Source organism: Chrysochloris asiatica, unplaced genomic scaffold (genome assembly GCF_000296735.1).
Source record: "Chrysochloris asiatica unplaced genomic scaffold, ChrAsi1.0 scaffold00084, whole genome shotgun sequence".
Classification (NCBI taxonomy): Eukaryota; Metazoa; Chordata; class Mammalia; order Afrosoricida; family Chrysochloridae; genus Chrysochloris; species Chrysochloris asiatica.
The window spans coordinates 12779439-12788115 of NW_006408602.1; the positions used below are offsets into that span (position 1 = coordinate 12779439).

Consider the following 8677-nt stretch of genomic DNA (forward strand, 5'->3'; position numbering starts at 1 on the left):
CCTTAAGACACAACTGCTTGCTCCGAGGTTTAACAACAACAACAACAACAAGAGGGGCCCAGGCTGGCACACAGATGGGTCCCTGAGGAGACTAACCTTAACCTTAGCTGGGCTCTTCTGATCATTCATGGAGAGGACCTGCCTCCCACACCTGCAGGGAGGGCTCAGCCAGACCAACTCTTGTACCTCTCAACCTCACAAGAAAAAAGCTGCAAAACCATAGTGTCCAAGACTTTGATAGAGAAGCTGATGCTGATATACAAATCTGGGTAGAACAATTAAAGCATTTTAATAATAAGTTTCAAAACTGCAAAGATGATGAAAATAGAAAGAAAATTGAAACTCTCAAAGAGACAACAAATAGCCTGGTAGAATCAATTAAACACTGTATTGTATTGCTGCAGATTGCTAAAAGTACTATTAATCATGTAGATGCAATATATCAACCTGAGTCCCTTGGAACCTGTGATCAGCACAATGCCTTCTTAGACTGTCTTACCTCCAGAACCTGTTCAGTTATGTAAGTCAGAGCAGCGTCCATCCTCCCTCCCAGTGGTACCTGTAATAGCCTCCCTGGGACATTATCAGACTCCAACACCAAATAGTACAGGCAGTGGGCACTCATCACTTAGTAGCAGTCTGACTTCTCCAAGCCATGTCAACTTGTTTCCAGACACAGTCCCAGAGTTCTCTTATTCTAGCAGTGAGGATGAATTCTATGATGCTGATGAATTCCATCAAAGTTGCTCATCCCCAAAGCACTTAATAGATTCTTCCGGATCGGCCTAGTTTTGACACACAGCAAGCAGCTCAGCAAATATTCTAAAGAGCCTAGACACCACAGAATCACTTAACTCATCCTTATCCAATGGAACAAATGATGCTGACCTTTTCAATTCCCCTGATGATAGAAATGATGAAGGAGAGGAAGGGCCAGTAGAAGAGCACAGGAGCATTAGCATGCATATCGTGTCCCCGGTTAGGCTTGGGATGGATCTGACTAAAGTAGATCTTCCAACATTTATTCTTCAAAGAAGATTTCTTTTAGAAATGTATGCAGATTTTTTTTGCATATCCAGACCTGTTTGTGAGTCTTAGTGACCAGAAGGATCCCAGAGACTGAATGGTTCAGGTTGTGAAGCAGTACCTCTCAGCCTTTCATGCAGGGAGGAAAGGACCAGTTGCCAAAAAACCCATACAACCCCATTTTGGGTGAGATCTTTCAGTGTCACTGAATATTACCAAAAGACACCGAAGAAAATGCAGTGATAGTTTCAGAAGGACCAGTTCCCTGGGTTTCTAAAAATTGTAAAGTTTGTGGCTGAACAGGTTTCTTATCATCCACCCATTTCAGCTTTTTATGCTGAGAGTTTTAATGAGAAGTTGCAGTTTAATGTTCATATATGTACCAAGTTAAAATTCCTTGGGATGTCAATTGGGATCCACAACAAAGATCAAGGCTGTATCTTATGTTTAGACTATGATGGGCCTTATATTCTCACTTTCCCCAAAGGTATGGACAGTCTATCCTCACAGTGTCCTGAGTGGAGCTAGGAGGAGAAGGCAATAGTAATTGTTCCAAAACAGGCTATCATGCAAATATTATCTTCCACACTCAAACCTTCTATGGGGGCAAGAAGCACAGAATTACCACTGAGATTTTTTGTTTTGTTTTGTTTTTTTTTACCAAAAATGATGAGAATTTACTAAATGATGAGAAGAGTTTTTGCTCAATTGAAGGGGAATGGAATGGTATAATGTATTCAAAATACACAACAGGGGAAAATACCGTCTTTAGAGTTACCAAGAAGTTGCCTATCCTCAAGAAGAAAATGCAGAAGTTGGAGGATCAAAATGAGTATGAGTCCAGCTGTCTTTGGAAGAATGTGACTTTCAACTTAAAAATTAGAGACATCGATGCAGCAACTGAAGCAAAACACAGACTAGAAGAAAAACAAAGAGCAGAAGCCCGGGAAAAGGAAGGAGAAGGAAATTCAATGGGAAATGAGGTTATTTTATGAAGATGGAGAATGTTATGTTCACGATGAACCATTACTGAAATGTCTTGGTGCTGCCAAACATTAGGTTGGGAAATGTAAAGTTTATACTTGATGACCAGGGCAGGAGGCATAATTAAGCAACAACCAATCTTCCTTTGGGAGAATCTGATTCATTCCATTCTGATTGCATTGCTCCGATCTCAAGGATATTGTACTTTCTGATGCAGATGAACAGTCAAAGCAAGAAAAGCTTTGTTTTTTTTGTCTCCTGTGGAAGTTATGACTTAGACTTCAGTCTTGAGAAAAAAATGAGGCTTTGTAAGCAAAATGTCTGATCCTTCTTCAAATCCCATGCTTTGAAAGCATTTATAAATCCCATTCTCAAAGTCTGCACTCTAGTATTGCTGTTGAGATATATGACGTTTCCCAGATCATATAATCTTGGTTCTATGTAAATATATACATAAAATATATTTGATGCCAGATTTTGCATAATACTTCATCTAATGTAAATATGGATTATTTGCTTTAGAAAAGTAGTGCAATGTATTAAAATCAAGTGTTAGGAAATTTCATGGTTTCACCTATACTAACATTTTTTGAGAATTAAACTACTAGTAAATTGTATCAACCCTGGACCACAGTTTAGTAATATTCAGTGCTTCTTAAGGCTTCATAAAGTAATTTTTCCAACCTTTAAAATAAATTGTGGTGGTATAGTACTTATCCTACAGCACTGTATCTCTCTCTCTCTCTGTCTCCATCTCTCTCTCTCTCTTTCTGTCACACACACACACACACACACACACACACACACATATATATATAGGAAGTTAGGGAGTCCTGGGTATGGTGCTGTAGGATAAGTACTATAACACAAGGCCAGTTGGAACCAAAAGGTTAGCAGTTGAAACCCACCAGCTATGCCTCGAAACCCTATACATGGTTGCTGTGAGTTGAAACAGACTCGAAGGCACTTAACAAGAGCAACATGTATATATAGAATCCTGGTGTGACACTGTAGGATAAACACTGGTTCAAACCCATCAGTTGATTCTCAATAACCCTTTAAAGGATTATTATGAGTCCAAACCAACTGCATGGCTCTCAACAGCAACTATGGTGGTGGTAGTTGTGTGCTTTGGAGTCAGTTCCAGCTCATAGAGACCCTGTATAGGGTTTCAGAGGCTGTGAATCTTTAAGGGAGCAGAAAGCTTCATCTGTCTCTTGCAGAAAGCCTGGTAGTTTCAAACTACTGATCTTGAGGTTAGCAGCCTGATTTCTAATCACTAGCTACAAGAGCTCCTTAACAGCAATTATATATAGTCCTGGAGTGGTATTGTGGGTTAATGTGCTGGACTGCAAAGTCAGTTTGAACTGCAAGAGGGTTAATGTGCTGGACTGCAAAGTCAGTTTGAACTGCAAGATAAATGGTTTAAACTCACCAGCCACACTTTGGAACCCTTATACAGGGTCACTTTGTCTGGTAGTCCATAGTACTATAATATTTTTCTCTAACATAATAACTCAAAGATATTGATTTTTCTGTTTTCTTCTTTATTTGTTGTTCAACTTTTACATGAATATGATGCAATTGTAAATGTCACAGATTGGGTTAAGCACACATTTTGCTTCAAGGAACATTCTTGCTGTTCTTCTTGCAAAACAGATTGGTTTGTTTTTTTCATAGTCCATGGCACTTCCAATATTCTTCTCCAACACCATAACTCAAAATATCAATTTTCTTGGTTCTGACCCATAGTGACCCTGTATTGGGTTTCAGAAAAGTAGCAGGTTAGCTTGAACCACCAATCTTGTGGTTCAAACCAACTTTGCAGTGCAGTGCCTTAACCCACAATCTCACACCAGGATCTTTAGATATTGTAACCTGAGGTGTAAACATTTTCTTCAGTTCTTGCAGTTTGAGAAATGCTGAGAGTGTTCTTCCGTTTTGGTTTTCTAACATCAGCTCTTTGCACATTTCATTATATTTAACTTTGTCTTCTCCAGCTGCCCTTTGAAATTTTCTATTCAAACTTTTTATTTCATCATTTCTTCCATGTACTCTAGAATCTCTGCACTGAAGAGCAAGCAACAGTGTATTCTAACAACTTTTCTTTCTTTCCTTCCTGTCTTTTAAATGACCTTTTGCTTTCTTCATGTATCATATACTAGATGTCATTTCACAGCTCCTCTGGTATTCAGCCATCAATATCTAATGCATCAATTCTATTTTTGAAGGAGTTTTTAAATGTAGGTGGAATATTCTCAAGGATATATTTTGGCTGGGAATATTTTTAATCTGTTCCACAGTTGGCCCCCGGCCTTGTTTTAGCTGATGATATTGAGTTTTTCCACATTTTGAAAGATGTAGTTAATGTGATTCTTGTGTATTCTATCTGGTGAGATCCAAATATTTTTAAAAGTGTCCTTTTTTTGTTGTTGGAAAATGGCATTTGCAATGAGTAACTCACTGGTCTTGAAATTCTATCATACAATCTCCAGCACATTTCTATCACCAAAAACATATTTTCCAGCTAACAATTCTTCCTCTTGATTTTCAAATTTCAAATTCCAATCACCAGTAATCATCAATGAATCTTGATTGCATGCCTGATCAATTTCTGAAAGAAGTTGGCAGAATTCTTCAATATTATTATCACTGGCTTAATAGTTGGTACATAAATTTGAATTACAGTCTTATTAACTGATCTTCCTTGTGGGCATATGAGTATTATTTTATCACAGACATCATTGTACTTCCAAATAGATCTTGAAATGCTATGTTTGATGATGAAAGCAATGCTATGCAATTCCTCTTTAATATGTAGTTCCTATCATAGCAAACTGGAGTCCTGGTGTGGCGCTGTGGTCTAATGTGTCAGACTGCAAAGTTGTTTGAACTGCAAGGTCGGTGGTTCAAGCTCACCAGTTGCTCCTTGGAAGCCCTTTACAGGGTTGCTATGGGTCAGAGTCGACACAACGGCACTTAACAACAACAACAATCATAGCAAACCAATGATTGTCTAATTCAAAATGGTGAAGACCTCTCTATTTCAGCTCACTGATGCCTAGGATGAGGTCCTGGCATGGTGTTTTTAATAATTAATAATAATTAATAATACAGAGTAAGCACTGAACTATTAACCACAATGTCAGCAGCTCAAACCCACCTGCCACTTCTCAGAAATCCTATAGGTTCACTATGATTCAGAACAAACTTGATGGCACTTGACAATCACAATAATGATGCCTAGGATATTGAACTTTATGCATTCCATTTCATTTTTGACTACTTCCAATTTTCCTATGTTAATATTTCTACTTTCCACATTCTGATTATTAATGGATATTTTCAGCCATTTCTTCTAAATTTGAGTTATATGGCATCAGCAAATGAAGGTCTTGAAAGCTTTGCTCCAAGAATGTCGTTAAAATTATCTCTATGCTGAGGAAAAGGCAGCTCTTCCCCAGTTATATTTTTAGTGCCTTCCAACTTGAGTGGCTTATCTTCCAGCTTCTATACTAGACACTGTTTCCATACTATTCAGAAGCTTTTCAGTGGCTATCCCTTCAGAAACGTCTGCCTCTCCTTCTTAGTCTGTTTACTATGGAAGCTTTGCTGAAAACTACCCTCCATAAGTGACCCTTCTGGTATTTAAAATACTGGTGACATAGCTTATGCATCACAGCAACACACAAGCCACCATAGTACAACAAACTGACAGATGAGCTGTGGATATTGACCATAAGGGAGTGGAAATTTATTCTGGGGAGAGGCAAAAAACTGACAATGATATGCAGCTCTCCAAAATGCCACAATCCATAAACATATATCCAGTATATATATGGCTTTAATATTTAATAGGGAATGGTTGTTGTTAAGTGTCATTGAGTCAGTTCTGACTCACTGTTGCTATTGTTGTTGTTACATGCCATCGAGTCGATTCCGACCCATAGGGATCCTGTGTAGGGTTTCCGAGGATCAGCTGGTGAGCTTGAACTGCCGACCTTGCATTTCTAATGGCTTTGCAGTCTGGTGCATTAACCCACAGGACCACACCCTGTGTAAGCTTTTCATGGCTGTAAATCAATACAGGAACAGAAAGTCTTATTTTTCTCCCATGGGGTGGTTGGTGGATTCAAAGGGCCAAATCTTGCAATTCAAAGTCCAGTACTTATATTACTGAGCCACTGCACTCCCAGAAGATGATTGCTAAAGGAAAAATCAATTGCCTGAAAGACTCCCTTTAATAGTGTGGAAAAATGGCTAAGAAACACTAACATGGTATGTGTTGTTTTTTATTGTTTGTTTGTTCTGTAATTTTCTATGTATTATATATGTTATGGAGTCCTGGTGTAGTGCTGTAGGATGAGCACTGGACCTCAAGGTCATTTGAATTGCAAGGTCAGCAGATCAAACTCACCATCCACTCCTAGGAACCCTATACAGCGTCGCTATGAGTTGGAACTGACTCGATGGCATTTAACAACAACAACAACATATATGTTATAGTAAATAATAAAATAAGTACTAACTAATTGTTGTTAAGTGTCGTCAGGAGCACCTATTAGTTTAAATGCTTAAAAGGTTACTTCGACCATATCTTTCAAAAAGCCACAAAAAATAACTCTGAAATATAGCTACATCTTTCTAGGTCTTTCAGGTTCCCAGAACCTGAGGACAACAACTGGCTGGCCCACCAACAGAGAGGCTGTTGATTTTTTCAATATAAAACTACTGCTGGTTTGGCACTAAAGGATAACTTCTCCTTGGAAATCTTATAAAGGTCTCTATGAGTCAGAAATTAATAGCAACACCAAAATCACTCCAAACATATGTCCTCTCCCAGACTTCAGCCTTCCCTTGGCTCTTGTCATACTGATACTGGAGATCTTCTTTGTGTGTGTGTGAGTGTCAAGCTCTTAAAATACGACTGTAAGTTTACCAATTCCAGGTCATTTAGCCATCTGTGTTTTAGGATACTAGTCCCAATTTTATGAATGATCTCTTTATCAACCCAAGATAATAAGGTTCTTTGCTAAACAAATAAATCATGCCAAACCAAGCCACTGCATCCTTTTGAATTCTGATTCTACTGCTTCACTGACACTTTTAGGTTAGGTCACCTAGGAGTAACCTGGTAAGCAGGTTACAATGTCTTGTCTCATGCAGATCTAGATTCCTTGCCAAACTCAATTTTTCAAAGATCCAGAATTCTAACTATTCTTTAAATATAGGTAAGAATTGATTATACAAATGAATAATTAAACTTCAGGGATGCAACTCAGCATCTATTTGTTTACTGTTCTTATACTATGGTTATTACTTGTTTCATAAAAATAAAAATTTAAAAGTATGAATATATGTTGTTGTTGTTAAGTGCCTTCAAGTTGGTTCCAACTCATAACGACCCTGTGCAATTGGTGAGTTTCAACTGCTAACCTTGCAATTTAATCTGACCTTGAGGTCAAGTGCTTGTCCTACGGCCAGCACCACATCAAGATCCCATATATGTGTGAGAGAGAGAGAGAATATATACAATATATATGGGCAGTTGTTTGAACAGAACATGGGAACACTGAAAAGTTTAAAATTAAGAAAGGTGTGCAACTAGGTTGTATTCTTTCACCCTACCTATTCAACCTGTATGTTGAGCAAATAATACGAGAAGCTGGATTACATGAAGAAAACATAGCATAAGGATTTAGGGAGACTCATTAAAAACATGTGATATGAAGATGATACAACCTTGCTTGCTGAAAGTGAAGAGGACTTAAAATATTACTGATGAAGATCAAAGAGCACAGCCTTTGGTATGGATTGCATTTCAATGTAAAGAAAACAAAATCCTCACCACTGGACCAATAAACAACATTCTTATCAATAGAGAAAAGATTGAAGATGTCAATGACTTCATTCTTCTTGGATCAACTATCAACACTCAGGAAGCAGCAGTTCAGAAATCAAATGACATATTGCATTAGACAAATCTGCTGCACAAGACCTTTTTAAAGTGTTGAAGAGAAAAGGTGTCAGCTTGAGGACTAAGGTGTGCCTGACCCAAGCCATGGTATTCTTAATAACCTCATAAGGATGCGAAAGCTGGACGGTGAATAAGGAAGACCATAGAAGATTTGATGTTTTTGAGTTGTGGTGTTGAAGGAGAATATTGAAAGTGCCATGGGCTGCCAAAAAAACAAACAGATGTATGTTAGAAGAAGCGCAGCCAGAGAGCTCCTTGGATACCAGAATGGGCAAACTTCGTCTCTCATCATTTGGACATATTGTCAGGAGGGATCAGTTGCTGGACAAAGATACCACGTTTGCTAAGGTGGAGGATCAGAGAAAAAGAGGAAGTCTTCAGCAAGATGGATTGGCAAAATGGCAGCATCAATGGGCTCAAGCATGACAACAATTGTCAGGTTGGCCCAGGACCGGGCAACATTTCATTCTGTTGTGCATAAGGTCACTATGAGTTGGTACCAACTCAATGGCACCTAACAACAACAACAATATCTCTTACAGTGTGGTACTGTAGGATAATCATTGGACCACAGATTGAATCCCAAGATTGGCAGTTCTAACCCACCACCCTGTACAGGGTTGCTATGAATCAGAACAGACTCAAAGGCACGTAATAACAACATATGTATGTATATATATATATATATAT

At 38.4% G+C, this 8677-nt stretch overlaps 1 pseudogene; it reads left to right on the forward strand.

Moving 5' to 3' along the window:
• The first annotated feature begins 227 nt into the window (after positions 1-227).
• LOC102834454 lies at positions 228-2085 on the forward strand (annotated as a pseudogene).
• The last annotated feature ends 6592 nt before the right edge of the window (positions 2086-8677 follow it).